The following is a 24,477-nucleotide window of genomic DNA, read 5'->3' on the forward strand; positions in this document are numbered from 1 at the left end:
AATGAACTACTTAGAATAAAGACTAAATTACAAACATACAATGCTTGTGTTATCAGCACATTTCACTGCAGCTGTGAGACATGGACAACTCTTCCTATGCACGAATACCGACTGAACAGCTTTCATCTCCGTTGTCTCCGGAGGATCCGTCAGGTGTCTTGGAGAGATAGAGTGCCCAACACCGAAGTCTTACAGTGTAAAGCGGCTGGGGCGTATCAGGCGCTTGAATCCTGAGCGAATACCGAAAAAACTGGGTTACGGAGAACTTCAGGAGGGCGTGACGCCACTGAGAAGACCGCACCTTCGCTTCAAGAATGTCTGCAAGAGAGACCTGACCAGGGCCCCAGTGTTAATCCAAGTCGACGGGATAGTTTTGCTGATGACTTGACAAGTAGCCACTAACTGTGCGATCGGTGTCAAGTTTGCAGCGGACGAACGCGCACAAGAGCAAATCAGGAAAAGGACAAGATGGAAAGGGAGAGTGGCTTCTCTTCGAAGTCTCTCTCCTTTAACGTGCCCAAACTGCAGGAGAGACTGCCAATCTCAAGTGGGGTTCTTCAGACACCGCAGACGTTGCGATCTCTGAACCATGTATGCTACGCCATTATCCCTCGATGATGGACGGATGCAATTAAAAAGACAACCATTCTAAAAATTTAAAATTTTGCCACAGTTCACTCATTAAAGGCTTAACGCAATAAGTCAAGCACTAAACTTAGAAACTGTGTGTATGTCTTGAGGCAGTGTCACTCAGGGTGGGCAAATTATCCAGACTGTACTCATCCAATACTCAACAACTTCCAACATAATTTCAAGCGATTATGAAATTTCTTCTGGTTAAGAAACCCGCCCCCCTCCCCCAACACCACACACGCAAAACCATGGAAGGAAAAAAGTTTATCACTTAATACATTTTCGCTGTTCCTGCAGCAAAATTTCAGCGTCAGACGTGACCTTGTAGTTTATTACTTCTTTACTACTAACTGCAACACATTTTGCAGACAGGATCCACATATACCACAGAACGGAACTGCAAAATTATATAATTGAACAACACATAGTTCATGAGATATGACGTCATGAACATTGAGATGCGTTAATGACGAGATTTTCTTCAAACGCATTATTTGTAAGCCAATCACACATTTTAAACATTTTAGTACGTGGTGTTACCGGTTGATCCGCTTGTGAAGAATCGTGTCCAGGGCGTCTCCAGACATGCCTTCGGCCTGGAATATCACTGGACTGGAGTAGAATTGTCTTCAGTGCAAGAGCCCTGCTTCGAACTGAGCCCAGATGACGTGCGAAGAAGTGTTTGGAGACGGCCCGCTCAGCGGTGGGATGCCAACCTGACTGTCGCCCACCGTACGGCCCGATGATGATGATGATGATGATGATGTTTGCAGTGTGGGGCGCTCAACTGCACTGTTATCAGCTCCCGTACAAATTCCCAACCTTTGCTGAGCCCAATCGCGCCACTTTCATGAATGATGATGAAATGATGAGGACAACATAAACACCCAGTCATCACGAGGCAGGTGAAAATCCCTGACCCCGTCGAGGATCGAACCCGGGACCCCGTGCTCGGGCGTACGGCCCGGCAACCACCAATGATGGTCTGGGGTGCCATTGCTTTTCAAGCAGGATCCATTCAGTTGCCATTCGCGGCAACCTTACAGCACAGCGGCAAGTCAACGATATTCTATGCCCCCTTTTGTTGCTCTTCATGGCAAGCCATCTTGAGCTTGCGTTTCAGCAAGGTAATGACGCCTTACAAACAACGAGAGTTTCTACTGCTTGTCCTCGTGGTTGCCAAATCCTACCTTGGTCAGAAAGGTCACCAAATGAGAACGTTTGGAGCAGTATGGTCGAGGGCCTCCAATCAGCTCACATGATTTTGCCGATCTAATGGGACAGAATTGGGCACGATATCCCTCAGGAGAACATCAAACTACTCTATCAACTGACGCCAAGCCGAATAACTGCTTACATAAGGGCCAGAGGTGGACCAATGCGTTATTAATTTCCTCAGTTTGTTAAGCTCTTTCTGTGAATAAATCATGCAGTTTTTCTGAAACTACACTCCTGGAAATTGAAATAAGAACACCGTGAATTCATTGTCCCAGGAAGGGGAAACTTTATTGACACATTCCTGGGGTCAGATACATCACATGATCACACTGACAGAACCACAGGCACATAGACACAGGCAACAGAGCATACACAATGTCGGCACTAGTACAGTGTATAGCCACCTTTCGCAGCAATGCAGGCTGCTATTCTCCCATGGAGACGATCGTAGAGATGCTGGATGTAGTCCTGTGGAACGGCTTGCCATGCCATTTCCACCTGGCGCCACAGTTGGACCAGCGTTCGTGCTGGACGTGCAGACCGCGTGAGACGACGCTTTATCCAGTCCCAAACATGCTCAATGGGGGACAGATCCGGAGATCTTGCTGGCCAGGGTAGTTGACTTACACCTTCTAGAGCACGTTGGGTGGCACGGGATACATGCGGACGTGCATTGTCCTGTTGGAACAGCAAGTTCCCTTGCCGGTCTAGGAATGGTAGAACGATGGGTTCGATGACGGTTTGGATGTACCGTGCACTATGCAGTGTCCCCTCGACGATCACCAGTGGTGTACGGCCAGTGTAGGAGATCGCTCCCCACACCATGATGCCGGGTGTTGGCCCTGTGTGCCTCGGTCGTATGCAGTCCTGATTGTGGCGCTCACCTGCACGGCGCCAAACACGCATACGACCATCATTGGCACCAAGGCAGAAGCGACTCTCATCGCTGAAGACGACACGTCTCCATTCGTCCCTCCATTCACGCCTGTCGCGACACCACTGGAGGCGGGCTGCACGATGTTGGGGCGTGAGCGGAAGACGGCCTAACGGTGTGCGGGACCGTAGCCCAGCTTCATGGAGACGGTTGCGAACGGTCCTCGCCGATACCCCAGGAGCAACAGTGTCCCTAATTTGCTGGGAAGTGGCGGTGCGGTCCCCTACGGCACTGCGTAGGATCCTACGGTCTTGGCGTGCATCCGTGCGTCGCTGCGGTCCGGTCCCAGGTCGACGGGCACGTGCACCTTCCGCCGACCACTGGCGACAACATCGATGTACTGTGGAGACCTCACGCCCCACGTGTTGAGCAATTCGGCGGTACGTCCACCCGGCCTCCCGCGTGCCCACTATACACCCTCGCTCAAAGTCCGTCAACTGCACATACGGTTCACGTCCACGCAGTCGCGGCATGCTACCAGTGTTAAAGACTGCGATGGAGCTCCGTATGCCACGGCAAACTGGCTGACACTGACGGCGGCGGTGCACAAATGCTGCGCAGCTAGCGCCATTCGACGGCCAACACCGCGGTTCCTGGTGTGTCCGCTGTGCCGTGCGTGTGATCATTGCTTGTACAGCCCTCTCGCAGTGTCCGGAGCAAGTATAGTGGGTCTGACACACCGGTGTCAATGTGTTCTTTTTTCCATTTCCAGGAGTGTATATTTGTTAGTCTGTACATCACATCTACCAATATCTGTCCCATTAGGTTGATTCCCTCGTGATGCATCTTTTTTTTGTCTTAGAGTGTATTACTATGGTAGCCAATGACGGTTCCACTGCGAGATCTGGAAGATGACACCGGGAAGAGAGAACGAAACCAGACGGGCTAGTCAACCTATGGGGGAGCAGAGTGCCCGAACTCCATGTAGAAACGAGCACAAAGCAAACACAACGCGACCAGTGCGAGCGACAGAATAAAATAAGGACACAGAAAACAGAGCATCGTGTGAGGCGGGGGCCAGGTTCGAGGTAGTCAATATCCGCGATAAGCTGCCGCCGGCAGGTGAATACTTGCCCATGCAACGCTTAGCGAACATACTGCGCGCCAGCCTTCTGCACTATTCTGCTATGATACCCATGCCAGCTCAGTTGCATCCACCTTGATTCCGCTGGCGAGGCTACTAAATCACACGTCAATGGAGCAGACACTGTAATGTATTAAGTAAAACTTTTCTTCACAGACCTTACATATTCTGTACAGTGCAAGACCGCAAATGTTCAGTTATGTTGTGGGACAAAATTTTAAATTTGTATAAGAAGTCATCGTTGTCTTCTGATCAAGGTTCAAAACTAGTCACAGTGAAATAAATTATTCATTCAAAAAGTGTAGTTGGCTATACTTTTTCTTTGTTTACGATAACATTCGCAGTAATGGCAAACAATGGTGCATAAAGTAAAAGAAATAAATATTGAACAGTTCCTGGGTGAACATTAATAGGCTCAGGGTACTCGTAAAAGAAGTTATTCCGACTTTACGCATAGTAATGGAGGGAAGGATGAAGATAATATGGACACTTCCATTGGAGTTATTGACCTTAGATAACGTCTTCGAAAATGTAAGGTGCAAGATGACGTTCGAAGTCCCGATGTGACGGAGAGCGAAACATAATGACTACATGTAAAAAGTTTGAAACAGAAATGGTATACCAAGAAAAAATGTCATTCTAAAGAGCATCAAAGATGAGGCTGGAGCGAAGTCGAAGAAAAAATTAAGAAAATGGAACAAAATATAACAACTTTAATAAAAGAAGCCAATGGAAACAGTTATCGCAAATGGCATAACCATTCTATACAAAAATGAAGAAGAATTAGAACAAATTTTGAATTAAATAAGCGACAGAAGTGTTGTAAAATGACAGGGGGGAGGTAATGACTTTATTATTCACAACAACTAGATATACAGAAGAAGAAGTAAAAAATTCTGCCACATAGGAAGCACAACTGCAAAAGGCGGCCTCAGATGGAGAGACTCTGGAAGCGATTTGCCCCAGCAAACAAACCTTTTCTGTATAAAATAACTCTGCAGAAACATAATCTTTAAATAGAGTGGAAGAAGATACATTTAATGGCAAGCTCTGATTATTTCAATGTATGGAAACGAAATGTGACCGTCAAAAAACGGGAGATGTAGAAAGTGGAAACATTTAAAAAGTGTTGCAGACGGATGGGGATGACGAAGTGCAAAATAAAGAGGTACTGGAAAGATTAGATTAGAAAATAAGCCTATGGACAGCCCTACTAAGACATACAAACATCTACTAGGGTAACTGGGAATATACTACGTCTCATCAAAAGTATCCAAACACCCCTATGTAATGCGGGATTAATCACTACATACCGGGAGAGGGTTTTCTAGTGGTTAATTCCGCAATATATAGGGATATTTGGATATAACAAAAAGGGCCTTTATCCCGTCGTTTAGGGGTAGCATCTTTGATTACTATTCAAAACCTCCTCCGTAGGGAGTTCGAACACCGCCACCGCTTAAATTATGAATGAAAATCATCACCAATGGCAGTCTAAGACTTCCGGCATAAGAAGTCACCCTCCTTTAGCCAAAGGCCTCGTCAAAGAGGGCGGAGGAGTAGACAGAGGTTCAGGGCACTCTCTTGCTTTTGCCGTTAGAAACTGCCCCTTAAGGTGGAAGAATGAGCAGTGATCAACAGCATGAGGTTTGCAGAAGACAATGGAAACCACTGCGTTAAAGACATATAATATGTATCCCCAGGACACGTGGCCTTAAACTGAAAACGTGTCATGATGATCTCTCCGTTGGCAAGAGATTCCGGAATAGTCCCGCATTGGGATCTCCAGAAGGGGACTGCCAAGAGGGAGGTGACAATGAAAAAAACATTGAATTACCAATGACAAGATAGCGGTCTACGAGTCGGGACGTGGAATTTCAGAAGTCTGAACGTGTTAGGGACGCTAGAAAATCAGACTACGAAAATGCTATGGTTGAATCAGACATAGTGGGGACCGGTGAAGTGAAATGGAAAAGAGACAAGGATTTCTGTTCAGATGAGTGTAGGATATCAACAGCAGCAGAAAATGATATAACCGGAGTATGATTCGTCATGAATAAGAAGCTAGGGTAGAGAGTGAGTGACTGTAAACAGTCCAGTGATAGGGTTATTGTCATCAGAATCGACAGCAAACCAACACCGACATCGATATTTCGGGCATATATGCCGACGTCGCAAGCCGAAGATGAAGATATAGGGAACATATATGAGGATATCGAACGGGTAAAGCAGTATGTAAAGGGAGATGAAAATCTAATGGTTACGGGAGACTGGAATGTGGTTTTAGGGGAAGGAATAGAAGAAAGAGTTACGGGAGAATATGGGCTTGGCACTAGAAATGAGAGAGGAGAATGACTGATTGAGTTCCGCAATACATTTCATCCTATAACAGCGAACAGGCCGCCTGAGGCGTCTTGCCACGGTTCTCTCGTTTCCTCCCGTCGGCGGTTCGAGTCCTCGCTCGGGTATGTGTGTGTGTGTATGTGTGTGTTTATTTGTATGTGTTTGTGTGTGTGTATTTGTGTGTGTGTATTGTCCTTAGCGTAAGATGAATGAAATTACAATGAAATCCAGACCTTTAGCTGCTGACAGGCGTTAATATCAACAGGGACAGTTGAAAACGTGTGCCCCGACTGGGACACGAACACGGGATCTCTTTCTTACATGGCAGACGCTCTATCCGTCTGAGCTGCAGGGATGTCCAAAAGAACAGATACCATCTTCATATTAGCGTGAGTTAGTTTAAGTTAAATTAAGTAGTGTGTAAGCGTAGGGACCGATGACGTCGGCAGTTTGGCCCCGTAGGAACATTCCACAAATTTCGAAAAATAACAGCGAACATTCCGTTCAAGAACCGCAAGAGGAGGAATTATACTTGGGAAAGGTCGAGAGATACATGAAGATTTCAGTTAGGTTACATCATGGACAGGCAGAAATTCCAGAATCAGATACTGCATTTTAAGGAGTACCTAGAGGCAGATACAGACTCAGATCACATTTTAGTGATGATGAAGAGTAGGCTGAAGCTTACGAGACTAGTGAGGAAGTATTAATGCGCACGCAGAGAAGTGGAATATGGAACTACTAAGAAATGAGGAGATCAGGCTGAAGTTCTCTCAGGCTATAGACACTGCGGTAAGGAATAACTCAGTAGTTAGTTCAATTGAAGAGTAATGGAAATCTCTAAAAACGGCATTCACAGAAGTAGGAAAGCCAAACATAGGTACAAAAAAGGCAACCGCGAAGAAACCATGGGTAACGTAAGAAATACTTCAGTCGATCGACGAAGACGGAAGTACAAAAATGTTAAGAGAAATTCGGGAAACTTAAATAAAAGTCACTTACGAATAAAATAAATAGAAACTGTAGGGATGCTGAGGCAAAATAGCTACATGAGAAATACGAAGAAACCGAAAAAGAAATGATTGTCGGAAGAACTGAATCAGCACTTAGAAAAGTCAAAATAGCTTTCGGTGGAACCGAGCGAGGTGGCGCAGTGGTTAGACACTGGACTCGCATTCGGGAGGACGACGGTTCAATCCCGGGTCCGGCCATCCTGATTTAGGTTTCCCGTGATTTCCCTAAATCACTCCAGGCAAATGCCGGGATGGTTCCTCTGAAAGGGCACGGCCGACTTCCTTCCCCATGCTTCCCTAATCCGATGAGACCGATGACCACGCTGTCTGGTCTCCTTCCCCAAAACAACCAACCAACCTTCGGTGAAATTAAAAGCAAGGGTGCTAACATTAAGACTGGAGTGGGAGTTACATTGTTAAATGTAGAGGAAAGAGGGTATCGGAGGAAAGAGCACACTGCAGGCATCTACGAAGATGAAGTCTTGTCTGATGGCGAGATAGAAGAAGACAGTAGTCGATATAGAAGAGATACGGAGCCAGTACTAGAATCAGAATTTAAAAGAACTTTGGAAGACCTAAAATTGAATAAGATATAATGGGTAGATAACATTCCATCAGAATTTCTAACATCATTGGTAGAAGTGGCAACAAAATGACTATTCACGTTGGTGTGTAGCATGTATGAGTCTGGCGAAATACCATACGACTTTCGGAAAAATATCATCCACACAATACCGAAGTTTACGACAGCCGACAAGTGTGAGAATTAACGCACAGGTCGTGCTGACGAGAATAATATACAGAAAAAAGAAGAAGAAAATTGAGGATGTATCAGAAGACGATCAGTTTGACTTTTGGTAAGGTTAAGGCACCAGAGTGGTAATTCTTACGTTGGTGTTAATCATGGAGGCAAGACTAAAGAAGACACAAGACACGTTAATAGCATTCGTTGACCTGGAAGTAGCGTTGGACAATGTCCAATGGTTCAAAATGTTCAGAATTTTGAGAAAAATAGGGGTACGCCATAGGGAAAGATGGATAATAAACATTATATGCAGGAGCCAAGAGGGAACAATAGAAGTGGAAGACCAATAACGAAGTGCTCGGATTAAAAAGGGTATCATACAAGGATGTAGTCTTTCGCCCCTATTGTTCAATCTGAGAAGCAATGATGTAAATAAAAGAATAGTTCAAGAGTAGAACTGAAATTCAAGGTGAAATGATATCAATCATAAGATTCGCTGATCATATTGCTAGCCTCAGTGAAAATGAAGAAGAATTACAGGATCTGATGGATGAAATGAACAGTGTAATGAGCACAAAATACGGATTGAAAGTAAATTGAAGAAAGACGAAAGTAATGAGAAGCAGCAGACATGAGAACAGCGTGAGCTTAACATCAGGATGTCTGACCCCGGAAGCTAAGCAGCATGTCAGAATGTCAATCCTAAGGGCCCGGGTTAGTTTCCCGGCTGGGTTGGAGATTTTCTCCGTTCAGGGACTAGGTTTTGTGTTGTCCTAATTATCATCATTTCATCCCCATCGACGCACAAGTCGCCGAAGTGGCGTCAAATCGAAAGACTTGCACCTGGCGAACGGTCTAACCAAGAAGGCCCTAGTCCGCCGACATTTTAACATCGGGATTGGTGATCGGGAAGAAGATAAAGTCAAGGAGTTCTGTTACCTAGGCAGCAAAATAACCCACGAGGACGGAGCAAGGAGTACGTTACAAGCAGTCTAGTACTGGAATAAAGGGCTTTCCTGGCCAAAAGAAGTCTTCCAGTATCAAACATAGGCCTTAATCTGAGGAAGAAATATATGAGAATGTGCGTTTGGAGCACAGGATTGTATGGTAGTGGAATACTGACTGTGGAGAAACAGGAAAAGAAGAATTTGAGATATGGTGCTACAGAAGAACGTTGGAAGTTAGTTGGACTGATAAGGTAAGGCATCAGGAGGTTCTCCGGAGACTCGGCTAGGAACGAAGAATATGGAAACAGGGTGGTAGGACATCTGGTAAGACACCCACTTCCATGGTACTAAAGGGAGCTATAGATGGGAAAAAATTGTTCGGGAAGACAGAGATTGGAATACATCTAGCAAATAATTGAGGACGTAGGTGCAAGTGCTGTTCTAAAATGAAGAGGTTGGCACAAGAGAGGAATTCGTAGTGTGCCGGATCAAACAAGTCAAAAGACCGATTAACCAAAAAATAAAAATAAAAATCACAGGAGGCGGACCCACCATTGTAAAAAAAGGCGAGGAGTGTTGTGTTTCAGCAAAGAAGCAATAACAGCACAATGTTTACGTCAGGATAGCTCAGTTACTTCTGCAAACGGCAAGTTTTCATTGCAACAGATATAAGTGCAAATTCTTTCAATGTGGCCACAGACATCAGAACTCTGGTAACGTCTGCATTATATAACATGGATTTGTACACACGGTAAGGTGCCCTCGAGAAAAAATGTAACTACACTAGTGGAAGGCTGCATAAGGCCAGCGTGCGTGATGCCTTTTAAACTAAAGAACTGACTGACGCAGAGCTCAGGTTGCGCGTTGTGGCACGCTGCGTGATAAGCTGGCAATCGCCATTGCCGTGCTGCGCCTCGCATCTGGCAAACAGTTTCATATAGGCACAAAGTGAGGCATGCTGCGCTTTCAGCTACCCTGTTTCAGCTACTTTTCAAAGTTACCCAACTACCCACTTTTGGCTACTTTGTAAGATCGTTGTCTAAAGACACATGTCAATTATCATAAACAGGAGTCTTTGTTCGGGAATATTTGTTTTCTGACAAATGTTGATAGTGTTGAGACAGCAACCAGCCACAAATTTATTTTCAGTTCCTTTATTCAAAAGGTACCGTTACCGGTTTCGAATCATCACGACTCGTCTTCAGACGGTTTTATGCTTTCGTTACAACATTTGGAGCGTTTTTTACAGATTAATTGTCGTGAAATGTCGGTTTTGAGTGTTTGTTTTCTCTTAGTCCAAGAGATGTGAATACAGTGCCACTGTACTCTTATCGCTGCACACGTAAATTTTTCTCACTGAACACTTTAGATTTGACACAGAATAGATTTCTAACATGCACCACATGTTTTGATACATACAATAGATAGATACAGAATAGATTTCTAACATACACCACATGTTTTGATACATACTTTGTAGTACTTTGTATGTATCAAAACGTGTGGTGCATGTTAGAAATCTATTCTGTTTACTTTGTATGTATTAAAACATGTGGTGCATGTTAGAAATCTATTCTGTGACAAATATAAAGTGTTCAGTGAGAAAAATTTACGTGTGCAACGATAAGAATACTTTGTATGTGTCAAAACGTGCGGTGCATGTTAGAAATCTATTCTGAATACTTTGTATGTATCAAAACATGTGGTGCAAGCTAGAAATCTATTCTGTGACAAATCAAAAGTGTTCAGTGAGAAAAATTTACGTGTGCAACGATAAGAATACAGGGGGAATGTATTCACATCTGTTGGACGAAAACTATGAAAAAAACTCCATACCGACATTTCACGACAATCAATCTGTAAAAAACGCACCACATGTTGTAATGAAAGCATAAAACCGTCTGAAGACGAATCGTGATGATTCGAAACCGGTAACGGTACCTTTTGAATAAAGGAGCTGAAAATAAATTTGTGGCTGGTTGCTGTCTCAACACCATCAACATTTGTCTTTAAATAACAGCAACGGTCTCCAACCATGTCATCATATGACAAAATTGCCTATTTGTTTTCTTATTCATTAGCTCACCAAAAATCTAAAAAAAAAAAGGTCTGTATGCGTGTGTTTGTGTTTGAGGGTGGGTGGGGGGGGGGACTGAGGGAGAGGGGAGGAGGTGGTGTGATTAGTTGTAAAAAATGTAGTATTTTAAATTTCTAGCTAATATTCAAATGTGTGTGTGTGCGTGTGTGTGTGTGCGGGCGCTCTCTAAGATTACCACCCATTGCCGTCTTTCATTTTTAAAATCCTATCAATTTTGAAATGTCTTGCCCTTTTTCTTGATGACGCAATCAAAAAAGTGGTGTGGCCCGTGATGTCATCTTTGTGACACCACATACAAGAAGGCGTGGTTTATGACGTAATCAAAATGTCAATGACCTCATCTCAAGGCCAGTGGCCTAGGTCACGCGACGTCATAAATGTAAACGATGCATACGGGAAACCCCATAGCCTTCCTTGTAGTGAGGGAGAACACTGTCGACTATTCTAGGCCTCATGGTATTTCCATCGTAGTTAACACAGATTCGTCTTTATGATTGCAAAGATGTAATTGCACAGATATCTTTTGCTGGTAATCCAGCAATTTTCACATTGTCGTAAACTCCAGTTGTATAACAGAATGCCGAAAACAAGGCATATTTATTTACGAAAGTCCGTTGAACATTAGTTGTCAAAAATCCCTGTGTTGCCTAGAGCGTTCCTAAACCGAAACTGGGTATTGGGAAAACCATGATTGCTCTCCTACCACCATTCTAACCTGTTTTTTACCATTCAATCAAGCGTCTTTGATAAATATAAAGACAGTACTACTGGGCTGTAAGACGATGGGGTAACAGGATCTTTGGTTGGTTTAAGGATAGGAATTAAAACTTCGTCTGACATTCTTGCGGCACTAGACCATTTATCCATATTTCATTGTACAGCCTTCATAGTATAGAAAGTGCCTCAGGTGGCAAGTTTCAGATCATGCTATAACGTGCTCCGTCGATACCTAGTGCTGTGTTGGCTGGAATGTTTTAAAGGACTAATCTATTCTTGTTCTGTAAAATGGCTACACAAGTCATGTTCTGTTTCCTTCCCATGAAAGTAATCATTTTGACTGAAGCTGTCACAGTTCTGTCCAAGAAAGGTTCTAACAAAAGCAATTGTCACTCTGTGATTTCTTTACCTGATTTCCCACTGCTGAAACCTTTGATTTTCAGTCAGTCATTAATCATTCTGGTATCTTTTCAATATATTTTCGTATCGACCCACAGTAACGAATGTTGCTTCCCGTCTGACTCACCTTCAAAACATTTTCGTTGTTACTTCCATTCGCTTGTAATTTAAAACTTTTGCAAATTTGGTGTCTTCCTAACCGCAATTTTACTGAAACTCTGCATTTTTTGTTCGTGCCTTTGTGCCTGCATTCGCAATCAACGTTAGAAATACTGGTGTTGTGGCATTGTTCACAAGTAGGTTGACCACCACGTCGACACCAACGATGTTGACTGCGACACTGTCTAGTCACGTGAACAAAACGTAAACAATGGAAAAATTTTTTCACTCCTGAAGCGTACGCAGCGCGTGCTGTGGAAGTGTTTGAGTCAAAAGTCAGGATTCAGGTCTGCAAATTTATAAAACGGTGTACATCTTTCTAGCTGATACGTTTCGTCTTTCGCATTACTCTAATGACATGAACATTGCATGGTATTGCTTCAGGAAGTTCTGTACAGACTCTTCGAATTACTCGTCTCAGCACCATATGCTTTGGGATAAATATCTCAAAATTCCTCTCAGATTACCTTTCTGACTGTGCTAAACAATTTGCATCTGCTGTGGAGTTGGCTTCAATTTTTAATCAGTTCCTACCCACTTTTAATTTACTTCTGCCCGTCTGTGAGATATTGACTATGTGGCCAAGGATCCTTGGCATACAACCGTTCCTAACGCCGTGGGATGTGTCCTTCCTTCCTCATCGTCTTTGATTTCTAAATACATTATGTATGGGCCTTTTATCTGTGGACTTACGTAAGTTCTGTGGAAGTTTTTCTCGTGGTAATGTTTCTACATTTGAATCAGTCGGTAAATCGGCAAAGATACTGGTCTACACATGTTTGTTTCTCCATCATATATTCACAAACACTATCATCATTATTGCTACTGGGAGTCACACGTGGAACTTTCTATTCTATGAAATCTAAAGTTTGTTTTTTGTCATAGTCTTTAACATCCCTTATACTGACACATTTTTAAGTCACATTCAACTACAAAATAACTTATTTCACTGTTCAAACAATGTATAGTACTTACCACTGGAGCAATATCACTATTTTTATCCGTGGAAATAATATTCTCTTCGCCGTACGCCATGCCGTCCATGGCGACGATGGGATGTGGAAAGCGACAGTATAAATTTAGTGCGACTGCAGTCGCTGGTGCTTCTTGTGTAATAATTCAACAATATAATACGGACTAACGTTTGCTTTTGTCCTCTAACAAGATGAACTTCAATAATCGCGCTCCCATGAGACGGCGAATTATTTCACGAGAATTCATTCGCAGTTAATACGCGGCAGCCATCTTGCCAAAGATGTTCCAATTGACTTACCCAGCCACTTGTCACCGATCTGCCGTGATACATTCTCGCATTTTACACAAATAATATTACTCCCTTCTCACCTCTTACAGTTATGAGAACTGTTAATGACACGGTTAAAGAAATAAACAGTAATCAGAAAATAAATAAATAAATAAACAAACAGTAGTCAGAATACAGAGTACTTATGTGCTGAAAGATCCTACCAGCCATCTCGTGAAGAATAACGATCGTTGTCTTTCAATTATCTACACTGTAGCTTTAGTATAGACCCATACCGAATTTCTAGAATTGCTGATTAGAAACAAATTGGGCGTAAATGTAAGGGGCGACAGGCAAGAGTCAGATGGTGTAGGCCAAATGGATTCGTCACTATCTCACTATTTCTGGAATTGGGTTTTTCACTTATCTTCGTATTCTTCTTTTTTGTTAAAATTATTATAGTGTTTGCAATAAATCTTTATGGCACCTTTATACATGCTTGCAGGATAATACAATACCAAAACGGTGTCTCGCTGAATTTCATTTCGCGGTTTCCGTCTCGGAAAACATGTTTCACTACGATGAATGTGTCAGTACATCCGAGGAGTCAGTGACTTTTGTGTCCGGGTAAGCGGGCGCTAACACTTTTTTTGTGGCTCCGATGTATACTTGTCCACAACCAGATGGAATTTTGTGTAGAACGAGTGTCGTTAATAAATGTTGCGTTTCTTTTGCAGTTGGTAAGTATTTTTTCATTATCCTGGTGAGCCTACAGATCTTTTCAACTCCGCCTCACAGGGAACATTTTGGCCAATTATTAGGTTGAAACGACCTTAAAACTCACCAAAACAGTAAAAGAATGCTTATGAACTGCAAAAGATAAACAGCATCCACTAGCCTAAACTGAGGTCACTTACTGTTACAAACCGTGGTGCAACAAACGGCCAGCGACGCAAGAGCTACTATGCCATCTACAGGGCGTCCTAGGAGGAGTGGACCGAACTCAGGGAGATGACAAGAACGATCATTCGAAGCAAAAATCTAATAAATGGGCTATAAAATGCATACCTTAAGAGCTGTGAGCACTTCTTCATCTACAAACAAATCTCTCCTATTCCAGGCTCTTTGCTATCCATATTTTGCGAGATCGTATTATGGACCAAAACAAAAAAATGTGCAGTTACCATGGACTCTGAAGTGCATAACTTAAGAGCTATGAGCATTTGTTCATCTTCGCTCTTGTTTTACTGGACAAGCATTATAGCTCTTAACATGTGTGCACTTTGAAGTCCATATTATTACACAATTTTTTTCTTGTTTTGATTTATGTTACCACCTCTCAAAACATGGGAAGCAAAGAGCTTGCACTGGAAGAGATTTGTTTCACAATTTTAAAATGAAGAAGTGCTAATAGCTCTGAAGGTATTTGTTGTAGAGCTCTTTTGCTTCGGATGCTCTTTCCTGCCATATCCCTGAATATTGACCATTCCTCTTGGGATACCCTGTATAGCCGTCGCCTCATTGTCGGTTCCGAAGCTATTGTTCTTCATCACTATCTCAGCAGTACGCTCCTCCCAAAGTATGAAAAACGTAGAATCTGCGTCTTATGAAACTAAAAGCTTAGGTTAAGGTTGTAGCCTCTGAAATTTCCCCGGCGTATTTCTTCTTCCAATAATTTTCGGGCGTGCAGCCGGATATCATAGACATTCTGCCGTGGCAGAATTTCTAGGGGATCCGGCCGCACAGCCGAAAATTATTAGGTTAGGTTAACACTGATTGCACTGTTGATCCGTATGAAACGTTTTGTTTTATTGTTTATTGGGTTTTAGGTCTCTACCCATACAGCCGTCTACATACAATTTATAATCTTTAGAACTGAGTTCTTACAGTTTCTTAGCATGTTTTTAAAGGAGCTAGGTAGGTTCGGCAAAACATTTTTGCTTAACTATATGAAGAGATATTACTAGTTAGAGCGCAGGTTTAAATAGTATGTCAGCTGAAACAAAACAGTGAGAGATGAAAGCTTGATGGAAGGTAGACACTACATGATTAGATAATTAATGAATTTACATTGCTGTCAGAAGTACTACCAATATACATACTACATAGGTCGTAGAAAAGACAGTTACAGTTAACTGCAAATTAACAGGAAAATTCAGATTCACAAATTTCTTCAACTTGAATTTAACAGTGATTCATCTGATTGCATATATCTACATAATGCATTTAATTTTTCTACGTACAGGAAGAGAAAGAGTTTCTTATACACTCAGTAATCTCTTCTATCCAGAAGTGTCAGCACAGACATTGGGGAAGAACATTTTAACGCCACTAGACATCGAATCAAAGTCGCAGACTGTTGTCTTCGATTGTCACACGCAATGAACAAGTGGTTTACGTCCTTGATTCCGCATTCACGAAGCGGTGACGCAACAGCATGAATTTATTGGCTTTCGAGACGTGAACGTGCCCATACAGCCGTTTCAACAGTGGAAATACACTGAAGAGCCAAAGAAACTGGTACACCTGCCTAATATCGTGTAGGGCGCCCGCGAGTACGCAGGAATGCCGCAGCTCGACGTGGCATGGACTCGATTAATGTCTGAAGTAATGCTGGAGGGAACTGACTACATGAACCTTTCAGGGCCGTCCATAACTCCGTGAGAGTACGAGGAGATGGAGATCTCACCTGAACATCCCAGATATGCTCAATAATGTTCACGTTTGGGGAGTGTGGTGGCCAGTGGAAGTGTTTAAACTCAGATGAGTATTCCTAGAGCCACTCTGTAGCCATTCTGGACCTGTGGGGTGTCGCACTGTCCTGCTGGAATTGCCCAAGTCCGTCGGAATGTACAGTGGACATGAATGGATGCAGTTGATCAGACAGCATGCTTACGTGTCATCTGTCAGAGTCGTATCTAGACGTATAGGGGTTCCACATCACTCCAACTGCCCACGCCCCACACCATTACAGAACCTCTACCAGCTTCTACATCTACACCTACATCCATACTCCGCAAGCCACCTGACGGTGTGGGGTGGAGGATACCCTGAGTACCTCTATCGGTTCTCCCTTCTATTCCAGTCTCGTATTGTTCGTGGAAAGAAGGATTGTCTGTATGCTTCTGTGTGGGCTCTAATCTCTCTGATTTTATCCTCATGGTCTCTTCGCGAGATATACGTAGGAGGGAGCAATATACTGCTGGACTCTTCGGTGAAAGTATGTTCTCGAAACTTTAACAAAAGCCCGTACCGAGCTACTGAGCGTCTCTAGAGTCTTCCACTGGAGTTTATCTATCATCTCCGTAACGTTTTCGCGATTACTAAATGATCCTGTAACGAAGCGCGCTGCTCTCCATTGGATCTTCTCTATCTCTTCTATCAACCTTATCTGGTACGGATCCCACACCGCTGAGCAGTATTCAAGCAGTGGGCGAGTTTTCGGATTGCATTTCCTTAGGATTCTTCCAATGAATCTCAGTCTGGCATCTGCTTTACCGACGATCAACTTTATATGATCAATCCATTTTAAATCACTCCTAATGCGTACTCCCAGATAATTTATGGAATTAACTGCTTCCAGTTGCTGACCTGCTATTTTGTAGCTAAATGATAAGGGATCTATCTTTCTATGTATTCGCAGCACATTACACTTGTCTACATTGAGATTCAATTGCCATTCCCTGCACCATGCGTCAGTTTGCTGCAGATCCTCCTGCATTTCAGTACAATTTTCCATTGTTACAACCTCTCGATACACCACAGCATCATCTGCAAAAAGCCTCAGTGAACTTCCGATGTCATCCACCAGGTCATTTATGTATATTGTGAACAGCAACGGTCCCATGACACTCCCCTGTGGCACACCTGAAATCACACTTACTTCGGAAGACTTCTCTCCATTGAGAATGACATGCTGCGTTTTGTTATCTTGAACAGTCCCCTGCTGATATGCAGGGTCCATGGATTCATGAGTTTTTCTCCATGCCCGTTCACGTCCATCCGCTCGAGATAACTTGATTCGAGAGTCATTCGACCAGGCATCATGTTTCCAGTCATCAACAGTCCAATGTCGGTGTTGACGGGCCCAGGCGAGGCGTAAAGCTTTGTGTCGTGCAATCATCAAGGGTACACGAGTGGACCTTCGGCTCCGAAAGCCCATATCGATGATGTTTCGATGAATGGTTCACACGCTGACACTTATTGATGGCCCAGCATTGATATCTGCAGCAGTTGGCGGAAGGGGTGCACTTCTATCACGCTGAATGATTCTCTTCAGTCGTCTTTATTCCTGTTCTTGCATTATCTTTTTCCGACCGCAGCGATGTCGGAGATTTGATATTCACGGTACGCTAGGGAAAATCCCCACTTCATCGCTACCTCGCAGATGATGTATCACATCGCTCGTGCGCCGACAATAACACCACGTTCAAATTCACTTTAATCTTGGTAACATGCCATTGTAGTAGCAGTACCCGATCGAACAACTGCGCCAGACACTTGTTGTATTATATAGGCGTTGCCGACCACGACGTCGTATTTTGGCTATTTACAAATTTCTCTATTTTAATATGCATACCTATACCAGTTTCTTTGGCGCTTCAGTGTAGTATATCACAGTTTTTTGTTCAGATTAGACGTTAGTTAAAATCATACCCTGATAGGAAGTTAAACATGCTTGACAAAGGACTGTTTCCGACATAAAACGTTCTCGCTTCCCGAGCACGGGGTCCCGGGTTCGATTCCCGGCGGGGTCAGGGATTTTCACCTGCCTCGAGATGACTGGGTGTTTGTGTTGTCCTCATCATTTCATCTTCATCCCGGAAAGTGGCGAAATTGGACTGAGCAAAGATTGGGTAATTGTACGGGCGCTGATAACCGCGCAGTTGAGCGCCCCACAAATCAAACATCATCATCATCATCACCGACATAAAACAAGTCTTATAAGCACAGTATAATCAAACTGGTACACAAGTCGAAAACGTAACATATGAAACACGGTCCTACTGGTAACACAACAAGACATGACAAATTGCAGTTAGTACACATTAGGGATATTCCCAGTATAATCCATATTAATGACCATCTATCTAAATTGTCAATAAAATGTTCTTTTGGACGTCCGGTAGGAACTGTTTCAAAAATGAACTGAATATTTGTGCAGGTCCATAAGTAACGTTTAGGCTGAACATGACAACAGTATACAAGAACCAATTTTTGGTATTATGGACGTAGTTTACATGTTGTCTGAAGCATTCACAATTAAAGCTCAGCGTTGCTACAGCGGATAAAAACTTTCTACCTTAACAGCTTTCCGTGTACCAAGGTTTAATCGCTATTACTGGTGATAGACTGGCCTAATGTCAGCCTCGTGGTTTCGAGGATCTAGCCCATTCTTTATTCTATGCACCTTGTTCGTCGTCTTTATTTCTGTTGAAAGCTGTTTCCCGGTACTTCAGGCTGTTTCTCCTCGCCATCATATATCTGCCTGTTTGGCTAGACTATCAGCAGTTTCGTTTCTCTTTATCTCACAGTACCCTTTGACCCAATAAAGTCTGACTTGCCGTTCAGTTTTTTGGATTTCTCTCGATAAGTCTGCTGTCTTGTGTGCTGTGGGGTGACTCTTTTTCCGATGTTGTTGTTCTTTAGCAAGGCAGAGGCTGGTTTGTAACCTCATAGAATAATGTTATTTCTTTCGGTAGTATATTGAATAGGAGGAAAAGTTTCCAGAGTAGCGATTACTTCCGCTGTCGTGATTGTGCTGTCCTTTGTTAGTTTAAATTTTCTGCGGTGTTGTGTTGTAGTAATATGCAGTACCTACGCCATCTGTTGCTCCAGTCAAATAGCCGAAACAAAAGCCTATATCATGCAGAGGGTGGGATAGAAGATTTTTTTAACTCTTTAATGTCGTTGGAAAGATTGAAAAACCAAGTTTTGCCAACAAAATTTCCGTGCTCAAAAAAGCTTTAAAAATTTCGGACTTTTTTCAGTTTTTTCCAAAAATTCGGTTCCTGTGCTTCTAACGTTTTGGCGTCTATTTCCGTTTCAAAAGAGCTCAGAACTCTTTACAAGTTTGATTACTACAACCTTTTTCTGCACGCAGTACCAAGGGCGCCACAGACCGCTAAAAATAACGATTTTTCAAACTTTGCGCAAAATGGCAAAATACCATGTTCCTGAGCACTTTTATTTTAGTTTCCTTTAAACAGTGGAAATATATGTTACGTTATATAATGGAAATGAGTCTCACTTTGCAGCATGGGCAGCATACATTGTATCGATAGTATTACATTAAGTACCTACCGACACAGTCAGGTCAGAAGAACTGAAGGCCTTACCGAAATATGAAGTTGTTCCTTATCCAGAGTATCTGTTCTCTGATAAAGTAATGCAAAAAGGAAAAAAAATCATTATATATCGCCTTGGTTCCAGTGAAGGGTGCAAACGGAACTGCACCGAATAAATGTTTTTTCGTTGATGAAGGGCACCAAATACACAAAGTAACTTTGCATCGAAATGTTTTCTTCAAATCAGCAGCCTAAAGTTATGCGTCTTACCCGCAGCGTTCTTTTGCATCTCAGTTCGCTATTATATTTGATGGGTACCAAGGCGAGGGAGAGCAATGTAACACGAATTGATCTGAGAGAATTCGTAATGCTTGAAAACATTATTCGCCTGAAGTTGTCCAATCAGAGATGGTAAACCAAGTCTCTCAGAATAAGTTTTTGTACGGCGAAGGATACAAGAATCGCTTGATCATATTTCTTCAAAAGGAATTTCGAGAGTGTAGGATTAGGTGTATCAGTTCCAAGAAGATACTGACTTTATGATCGTAATACGTGCCATTTCAAGGACTGACGATTCTGGAAGTGTGGTAATAGTGGGACAAGAAGTTGAACTCCTCGTGCTCATGACTGGTTTAGGACATGGCATCGAAAACTTATTTTTTTTCTAAAACCAGGAAGAGGAAATTCAGAAGACAATTAGTTTCGCATTGCATCCTACAAGTTCGACGGTGGACATATTCTCTATACTCATGTCATTAGTGAATGTGATTACAACATCGGCTTTTCGCGGTAAGGGAAAAATGAAATTTTGTAACGTTATTAAAAAACGTGAACACATAAATTCAGAATTTCACACGTTCAAGAAGTGAGACGCTATCCGTGTGGAATTTATATGAGGTGGAGAAAGGTTTATTATCGCATTGTATAGAGGAGGTGTCAGCAGCCGATTTGCGGTATCAGCTATTCGCCAAGTTTGCCAAACAAATCAAACTGAATTTTGCAAGGTTGCCACCCACAAAAGATATTGCACAACATCATTCGTTACGGAGTTACCAGCAAGTCTAAAGTTGAATAGGAAAATGGAAACCTCCAGAGAAATGCGACTGGACTGACTGTAACCACGATCGGAGGCCTATCTTAATGAGCCAAGAACCAGCACCTCAGTCAGTTCTTTACGTTATTTAGTGCTCATCTAAGTCGAGCTGTGGCGGATCGTTCTCCTGCAGAAAAGAAGGTCTGAAACGCTCTTCCGTTGTAAGAACAGCAGGCGGAGTCAGCTGTAAAAAAAGGGAAGTAGGTTTGTATGGAAATTATTCAGGAAATAGACATCGAAATCAACTAAATGGAAGAGGCTGATTCACAGTTGGAAGAACAGGTCGATCTGGGACCACTCGATCTACTTCCCTCATTCAATTACTCGAGGCATTTAAGGAGACACCGTGGTACGCGGCCCATCAAAAAGTCGAAAGTGAATCATATCCATCGCAGGTACGCCAAAGGTTGGAGTACACTGTCAGAAGTGTTATGCATCGAGAAGTGATAATAATAAGTGGTAGTTAATGTTAATAAAATTTTGTATTGCACGGTTTCTATATGCAAGTGTAATTACCTACCTATTTCGGCTTGCCTATTTCAGCTAACAATAGTTCAGTTTTCTGTCGCGGGTTGGTTAATATACAGGGTGTCCCATTTATCTTGACCACCCTAAATAACTGTTTGTCCAGATGCAAATTAAAAAATGTTTCAAGCAAATGTTCTTTAGCCGTCATGGGGACATCAATCAGCATGATTGCCTTCGTTTTGGCTTTGTTTTTTTTTACAAAGATATGGACAGCGGTATAACTTCTTTAAATGGTACCCTGTATTTTTTATTCGGTAATTCATTTCCTCTCCTAAAAACCTATTCAAAAATGTATCACAGTGTACCATTCACTGAAACACAACGTTTTTAATTATATTAATTACATAACACAACATTGACTCTGAGCCCGGGATCACAAACTGGCCCACTTGCTGCATTTGTCAGAAAACAAATGAAAACCAAGTAAAAACATAACACAAAATTTACTTTGACTCTCCTGTACCATTTCCCAGGAGTAGAACATTCAAAGGTGCTCAAAGTGGTGACCCTGTGCACCGATACACTGGTGCACTCATTGAATGAATGAATTATTTACTGCTTCCAGTGTTGCCTGATGAAGAGAATTACAAGCAAGGGCGATCCGTTCCTGCATGTCATCTGGAGCTATTGGAATATCGCGACAGACAACGTCTTTAATGCATCCCCAAAGAAAAAAGTCCAGAGGATTTAAATCAGGAGATCTAGCAGGCCAAGTAACTGTTCCTCCTCGACCAATCCATCTGGCAGGATACCTTCGGTGCAGAACACGACGTTCACACAAGCCATTATGTACTGGACATCTATCGTGTTGATACCACGTAAGCATTCTAGTTCTTAGCGGCACTTCATCCAGAAGAGGAGGAAGAATTCGTCTGAGGAAGTTGGCATACGCGGTGCCGTTTAGACTACCATTGATGAAATAAGGGCCAATAATTGTAGTACCAAGCATCCAACACCAGACGTTAACTGTCCATTGGAGCTGATGTTCCACCTGTCTAAACTATCGTGTGTTGTCGCTGGACCAATAATGCATGTTATTTGTATCTATGTTTGAAAAGGAACACTCATTGGTAAATACAAAATTCGAGAAGAAGTTCGTGTTGGCGAGGATTTGCTGCTGACGGAACTGTACACGATTCTGGAAATTATTCCCATGCAATTCTTGATGTAGGTGTACATGCTAAGGATGGAACCAGTGACGTATAAGAATACGATGTACACTGGTTTTAGGAATGCCAATCTCGTGTTCAAGCTGTCGTGTGCTCACATGTGGATTCATAGCAACGGAAGCGAGAACAGTAACTTCGGCAGCTTCGTCTCTGCTAGTGCTACGACAATTGTGTTGTCGTGGGTTGAAACTTCCCGTTTCCTGAAGCGTCGCAACAAGACGAGAAAACATCCGTCGGGAAGGTGGGTTCTTGTCAGGATATCGCTCTCTGTACAGTTCAGTTTGTAGGAAGGACAGCCTTTACTGTATGCCTTCTCTACACAACAGTACTTAAAAGGGCTGAATTACTGTATTAAATGTACCTGTACGTAAGAAAATAGTACTGCAATTACTGTTCTGCTAACTTACATTCACCATCGATGAGTAACATTTCTACCTTCTCTTCGTTGGCGTACATACTACTCACACAACTCTTCAAGTGACGATGGTTGACAGAATGACGGGTGTGCATTCTCCTTATGTTTACGTTTGTCCTCTGTCAACGCCAGCACGTGGATGTGTTCCATTATCCCGAGTACCTGTACTAAGCGCTGGGAGTGTCAGCGTCAATGTTGTGTTACGTGATTAATAACACAGTGTTTCCGTGAGTGGTACACTGTGATATATTTTTGAATAGGTCTTTAGGAGAGTAAATGAATTACCGGATAAAAAATACAGGGTGCCATTTAAAGAAGTCATACCGCTGTTCATATCTTTGTAAAAAAAAAAAAAACAACGCTACAACGAAGGCAATCATGCTGGTTAATGTCTCCCTGACGGCTAAAGAACATTTGCTTGAAACATTTTGTAACTTGCATCTGGACAAACAGTTATTTCGAGTGGTCAAGATAAATGGGACACCCTGTATATAACATAGTAAGTAAGTGATGTAGTTTTATAAATATGCATGAGCCGGCGTGAAATGCCCTGGAGCTTAACTTCAATTAATGGATCCCCAGGAATCGCCCGACTCTACACGGAGTAATTGAATAACGTAATGTGAGATGTTCGATTGCAGCATACAGGTTGTCTCTCCTAAGAGTCGTCACGCTCATTTCCTCCAGTGTTTCAGCATCCACACGCAATATCGTTTTTGCGTTGTGTAGCTGGAGTCAGCCCAAACAAATTGTGCTCATCACATCTTTAATGCGAAGCCCAGTGTCAATGGAAAGCATCGGTTTGTTTCCCGTTACAAAGAAAATGGTTTTTGGAGAGAAATTTTATATGCCCTTTCGATATAACGGCCCCAGATGATTCCAATGCGACATTTGCTTTATCGGTATGTATTAACAGAGACAGTAGAACACGAAGAATAATCAGCACTCCATGAGCGACGGCGCTACCCCGGCCCTCGCTGACTGCTACCACCAAACATGTAGCGCTGCTGAGTCGCTGGTGAATTGCTGTTTATTGTTCGTGGTTTATTGTCCCAGTTAATACATATCGATGAAACGAATATCGGAATAATCTTGGAGAGTTCTGTCGAAAGGGCATGCAAAATTCAGATTTAAAAATAATTTTGTTTGTAATGGGAAACAGGCCGATGATTTCTGTTTACACTGGACATCAGATGTAAGACATGACGAGCAGTAGATGTTTTGGCTAACACTAGCTACAGAATGCAAAAACAAAATCGCAAATATCTCCCGAAATGCAAGAGAAAGTGCGCCTCGCCACGCTAAGGAATGACACCCGTTGTAACATACTGTATAATATATTTCTATTATATGAACAAAAACAAATAAAAGTGATCAAAAACTAGGTATTTTGTCATTTTGCCTAAAATTTCAAAAATTAATTTTTTTCTACGAACAGTAGCGTTCTTCGTA

Source organism: Schistocerca cancellata, chromosome 7 (genome assembly GCF_023864275.1).
Source record: "Schistocerca cancellata isolate TAMUIC-IGC-003103 chromosome 7, iqSchCanc2.1, whole genome shotgun sequence".
NCBI classification, from domain to species: domain Eukaryota; kingdom Metazoa; phylum Arthropoda; class Insecta; order Orthoptera; family Acrididae; genus Schistocerca; species Schistocerca cancellata.